Genomic DNA, 6687 nt, shown 5'->3' with positions numbered 1-6687 from the left:
AAATAATAATCATTTAAACTAGATTTTAAGCATCTTTTCAATTATCCGAACTTTTCATTATCCGAACCACGTTCGGTCCCGAGCAGTTCGGATAATCGGTGCTCTACTGTATAAATACTTGTCTTACAAACAATCAATGTTTGTTATTTAAATAAAGAAATGTCCATACCTATAGTAAAGTTTGTGCTTCCATTTTTGTGGTTTTATCATCTTACAAGGATGCCAACTATTGCACATTTTCCGCCCTTTCTTCATTTATATTAAATTGCATTTATTTTTTCCCCTCTCAAATTTTTAAAGGACTTGTTACTCGTAACAAGTGTTTTACATTTATGAAATTAAATGTATTTAAGCTTTTTTCCTTTGATAAGAAAAATATAACTTTTAAGACTATTGTAGAAAAGTTTAAGTAATGTTCGTTTGGCCGTTGGCTGAGAACCTCCATGTCCATANAGAGAGAGAGAAAAAATGGAATTTCATAAATATGCCTAGTGGCTAGGGGAAATTTTTCGACTAGAGAAAATCTTTGTGGGGTCACAGCCACCACCGTGACTTTCCATCCCTTGACCAGCCCACCAATTCGTATGCAATGACACTTTCTAATCAATACATTGGCTATAACTAATTAAAAAAATTTTTATTATTAGCTTTATATTTAATGTAAATAAATAATTTAAAGTTTGCTTACAAATATTAGGGATAATGTATAACATATAGTAAGAAAAATATCTTTATCATTTCTTATCTGCAATTTTTCGTGAAGCAAAAAATGTTAAAAAAGCATATTTACGTATTCTATAATGTTAACACGTAAGTTAATGTATTACGTTTTTTAATTTAACTTATTAAAATTTTGCAAATAATTAGTAAAGCTAACATGTAACTACAAATTACTGTTCTTGCAAATGAATAAATGAAACATTCTCAGGAAGAAATATGAATCTGCCGATAACTTCTTTTATATGATAGCTTTAGAAATAACTTGGAAATTAAAATATAATGAATTTTTTATACTTGTTTTGCTATGAGACACCGTTACGTTTCTCGATACAAAGGTATTCTATAGAATATCTCGGTATTTCACATTTTACTAACAAGGCAAAAATTGAAAATTTCAATGATGTTTTAAAAAAGAAATTTTATACTGGAATGATAATGTAAATATGTTTTAATTCCTTTCAGCGTACTACGCCATCGTTGCATGCGGTATTAACTTGTCAATTCATGTCGTAATGTATTTATATTACGGATTAGCTGCCATCGGTCCTCACATGCGAAAGTATTTATGGTGGAAAAAGTATTTAACTCGTCTGCAGATAGTGAGTAGACATACCTTTATTTTAATTTCAAAAACAAGTGTAGAGCGCCGATTATCCGAATTATGTCTGAATTTTTTTTTTTAAAGTTTAGAATATTTTTTAACTTATCAACAAATTTTCTAAATTTCTGAACCAGTAGATCTTTTGGATGAAAAGATTCCAGGTTGCGCAGCAGAAGAAATAGAAGACTGGTGTCGAGACACAGAAAACGTCCGGGAATTTCAAATGATGATGAAATTATTACTGAAATTTTGAATGAAAATCGGAACTCCACAAATGAAGAGGAAGACGTAGGTGATCAAGTTCAAGATAGTGGACCTTCTCATATAGAAGTATGCAATTTGTTAGATATTGCAATGAATTGGCTAGAACGCCAAAATTATGTTGATCCAGTTGTTGTTATTTAAAAACAGAAAGGGATATGGCTGCTCAAAAAGAGCATCTTCTTTGAAGCAAAAGTCTTTGCTGGATTTCTTTTGCAATGGAAAATAAAGAAAAATGTGGTTATATCAGTAATTGACAAAAAAATTTAAAAAGCTGAAATATGATTAAAAGAATCAATCAAAAAAAAGTTTTAAAAAATAAATAAAAATTTTTTAAAAATTCTATTTTTTTTTTAAAGAACTATTTTAGACCACAGAGCTATTTCAGCCCCTGCCAGTCGTAAATCTGGAAAAAGTGTGAAGGGAAGGTAGTGCATAAATAATAATCATTTAAACTAGATTTTAAGCATCTTTTCAATTATCCGAACTTTTCATTATCCGAACCACGTTCGGTCCCGAGCAGTTCGGATAATCGGTGCTCTACTGTATAAATACTTGTCTTACAAACAATCAATGTTTGTTATTTAAATAAAGAAATGTCCATACCTATAGTAAAGTTTGTGCTTCCATTTTTGTGGTTTTATCATCTTACAAGGATGCCAACTATTGCACATTTTCCGCCCTTTCTTCATTTATATTAAATTGCATTTATTTTTTCCCCTCTCAAATTTTTAAAGGACTTGTTACTCGTAACAAGTGTTTTACATTTATGAAATTAAATGTATTTAAGCTTTTTTCCTTTGATAAGAAAAATATAACTTTTAAGACTATTGTAGAAAAGTTTAAGTAATGTTCGTTTGGCCGTTGGCTGAGAACCTCCATGTCCATAGCTGTATGCTTGAACCACATGAAAAAATGTGTACATCCCTAACCAGGGGGACTTTAGAAAATTTATGTAGTGACTGTTGCAGCATCATTCAATTGTGAATTTCTATCTTATTACAGAAAAATAGTATTTCAACAGAGCTGCATAACAATGAACATAATAGCATAAGTTGGCATGCCTGGTGTCATAGTGGATGTTTCGTAGTCACCAACCTTAAAATACAATTTTAGAATTCTCGTGAAAAATTATCAATTTTTGGGTCGCTCATTAATACTTAAATGAGGAGAAGAATTCCAAATCTCAACTCATATTGATGTTTGGAACAACCAAAGAAAGAATTAAAATAGTCAAAAAAAAAATTTAATTTGTCCAATTGCACTGAAATGAATTAACGTTTTAGCATCATTCTCAAATTTACCGATTTTTTATCTCTTTGCTCGTATTAATCTCAATAGTAATCTGTCAAAGTTGTAAAACATTTTCAATTCTTTCTTACATTAATCTGCAATAAGTTTTATTTTATATGAATATTCTAATTCTTTCATACATATTCATTGAAGTTCATAAAAAAATTCTTACATTTTTATATGAATTCTAAAAATATGTGTTATCGGAAGTCATTACGAAACATTCTTATATACTTACTGTATTTTCCGGAGTAAAGGCCACTGAATTGCAATGAATGTAAGGGGTCGACTTATGCATGAGTATTACATTTAGACACAGATTTTATTTTAGAAATCTGGCACTTAGCATATTTTATTCATCTTGCAGCACTTTTTATTTATCTTTTAGCATTAACCTTATCTGTAAGATAAATAAAAAGACAGGGAAAATATCAAAATTATTACAAGATCATGTTAGTTTAAATTAAATTAGTCTAAAAGCACCAAGATTTCACAAGAAACTAAACATCAGAAGTTGGAACATTATTATTCCAGAGTGAAAAAGCAAGAATTGACTAGTGTTCAAAATAATTCTTACTACTTCTTGTATAAATTTTATTCTGTATTAATAGATGGTGATAAAAAAATATTTGAGTTGTTTGCTTAAAAATTATTTTTATCCAATAATTATCTTTAGATAAGAGTTTCATATTTTGTTAATTCACCGGGAAATACAGTATGTATAAGCATCATCAACCATCAACGAATTTAGAGCTATTCTGTACCATAAATGTAAAAAAGCTATTCACATTTGTGTTCCGAGCCATAGACTAGAGGGAGAAAAGGTACATTCTAGTAGTATTTCTCTATTTCAAAACTGCCAGCATTTTCTTATTCAATGTATGTATTCTGTTCAATAACAGGGTTAAGACTGCTTTTAAGCGCCTCTAAAAGGCCCTCATTGTACTTCGAAGACCTTAAATTGTCATTTTACTCTGCTTACTACTCTTAGTGGTGCAGTTAAATTTTAGTATTTCTCTATTTCAGAATTATCTTATTCAATTACAGGGTTACCACTGTCTAAAGGCCTTAATTTAAGTCCTAACTTTAAATTTAATAATATTTTTAGGCTTACTATAAAATGTCTTACTTGTGTTTCGACCTTAAATTTTAGTATTTGTTTATTTCAGAACTGCTGTAATTACCTTATTCAATGTATGATAATTTATTGAATGAAATGATTATTGCTGCCTTTAATAGTCCCTAAATTTAAAATTGTTTCAGGGACTTCTAAAAGGTCCTAATTGTACTTCCAAGGCCTTGAATTTTAATTTTGCTGTCCCAATTACTCTTAGCACAGACAGTTAAAATTTAAAAAAAAGAAAAGAAAATGGAGCTAAGTAATGGAAATGGAACTAATTTTTTAGGTGGTTTTAGAAATTAAAAAAAAAATTTACCATAAATGTTTAGTGCTTCATAACTTTTTTCTCTCCATTTAATTTCAAAAATAGTTTCTTTGATTATTTGATTACCTTCTAATTTGTGTAGTTTTTAACATTTTAAAAATTAATTGAAAAATCCCTTAAGTCTTGATTAAAACTAATTTTTTCTAATATTTAGAACTCTGAATCGGTTGTGATAGTTAGATATTTGATAAAAGTTTATTATGATATATAATTAGTGTTTTTAATAAATAATATAGAAGTTTAAAGTGAAAGATTTATTTTTATTGTGTGTTTGGACTAATTAGTTACAATTAAATAATGCATTTCTCTACCTCATTTATATTTAATAATTTTTTTTTCTTTTTGTTCGATTATTTATTTTAGAATGTTTTAATATTTCAATGTCCCATTGGTTATTTTAAATGTATTTAGAAAATATTTACTGTTACTTTCTTTGATTTAAATATTGTTCAATTAATTAATTGTAATTTATTTCTAATTTAATCATACAAATATCTATTTATTTTCACTCAAATTGGAATTGTAAGCTCATTTAAATTATTCATTTACAATTTTATTTAATTAATAACAATTTGTTGATTACTATATGTTTAGTATCTATTCATATTCATCATAAACCTCATTATTTTACTCTTTTAATTTAAATATTTATTATACATAAAAAAGCGCATAATTATTACTTCTTTATTATGGATGAATCTAATCTTTATTTGAATTTCCTAATATAATATGTATCTTACTCTTAAATTACTAATATTGTATACAATAATTATTAATAATAAATTTTATGAGTGATATTGATGTTACGTATAACTAAATCTATAAGGAATACCATAGTTTCAGCTACCTTATAAGTTCAAATTAATCTGGCCTGACTTTTAAATAATCGAGCTAGAGGGATTTGAATTTAAATATGTTTATAAAATAATTAATATGCCGTGGTTGAATTGTGTTTTTTTTATCCCTAAGCTAATCTGTGAACTAAATAAGTTCACGATTTTTTTAAGTTGTATTTTCGCAAAAGGTTTCAGAATTATGTTTAAATGCTCATCAAAATCATGTTTACTGTAAAGTGTCAGAAAATATTTGGTGAAATAATTGTAAAACGATAGAATTCTCCCATTTTTAACATTGTTTTTTTTCTTGAATAATAATCAAACATATCACTGTTTTATACTCCTATTGAAGAAGCACTTAAGTTGCTTCATCTTCACGATTTGTACACTTTCTAACAATTGAACAAATTTCTCTTTTGTGTGATAATTCTATCCATTATATTTCAAAGCCTGTTAATATGTTTTTCAGAATGTCATTTATTTATGTACACTCATTAAGGGTGATGGTGCTTTGCGCTAATTTGCTAAGCAGATATTGTTTACCATTGATAACTTAAAAGGCTAAAACTGTACGCATCTTTAATGATCTGCTCAGTTTATTCACTTTAAAGCACCATCAACTCTAATTTTGTATAGCACATTATTTTTCTGTTTAATAAAAAAAATTATGGCTGACAATTTGTTTATTGATTCTTTAATTATGACATCAAAGGTTTTCTTTTATAAAAATATGATTTAAGGTAGCGGTCTTCTCTTCGATTAAGTTTCGTTTCGACTTCTGCACAGCTTTCCTTTTAAACTGTTTTCATAAGGATGTGCTTCTGTCCTAGATGTTTTGTAACAAATTGTCCTGAAACAAGAACTTAACAACAAAATTTTCAGAGCTCCTGTTGCAAAAATTATTATACTACTCTTTTTGTTTAGTTTAGTCTTATGCGCGCAATGCTCGATTTGTGAAAATACGAGTTATTTTTTTTAAAAAATAAGAGTTGTAGAAAAAGGCAGCCTTATTTGCAGAAGCGAATGCAACTATGTGAAAGATTGGGGAACATCAAAATGCATGATAATATTTTACAGATTTCGAGAGGCCTGCATGGTAAAGTAGCAGTCAAGAGTGGCGCTAGACTTAGCCCGACAGGGGGTCAGCAATGCCCCGACAGGGGGGCTAAGATAATTTTGAAAATAAGCAATAATTTTTAATATACGAAAAATAATTAATATGACATAGACATATTTGTTCTGATAAAAAAATTATCATGATTCAAATATTAACAAAGAAAAAATATAAATGTGATATCTGAATAAATAAACAATATATGCACATCCATCATAAGATTCTACAGTGTTCTCAATTAAATATTCTACTCAAACAATGCAACTCAAACAATAAAAAATTTCTGCACAACTAGAAAAAATTCCAAAAATTCGAGCTTACTACTACTAATGTTTAATTCCGTAGCCTTGTAATTTTGAACCTAATCCAGCAGACAAGAGAACTCCAGAATCAAGTAGTGGAAGAAATTTTTGCATT

The 6687-nt window shown here is 28.1% G+C and overlaps 1 long non-coding RNA gene across 2 annotated transcripts; it reads left to right on the top strand.

The window, feature by feature from the left end:
- The first annotated feature begins 469 nt into the window (after window positions 1-469).
- LOC139426491 (uncharacterized) lies at window positions 470-5834 on the top strand. Of its 2 annotated transcripts, none has more exons than XR_011637770.1 (2): window positions 470-1319; window positions 1459-5834. It is a non-coding gene; the product is annotated as an uncharacterized lncRNA (long non-coding RNA). The 2 variants fall into 2 exon arrangements; XR_011637771.1 differs by having other exon boundaries at window positions 1456-5834.
- The last annotated feature ends 853 nt before the right edge of the window (window positions 5835-6687 follow it).

This window comes from Parasteatoda tepidariorum, chromosome 9 (assembly GCF_043381705.1).
Source record: "Parasteatoda tepidariorum isolate YZ-2023 chromosome 9, CAS_Ptep_4.0, whole genome shotgun sequence".
Lineage (NCBI taxonomy): Eukaryota > Metazoa > Arthropoda > Arachnida > Araneae > Theridiidae > Parasteatoda > Parasteatoda tepidariorum.
This window is presented reverse-complemented; position numbering and strand designations above follow the sequence as displayed.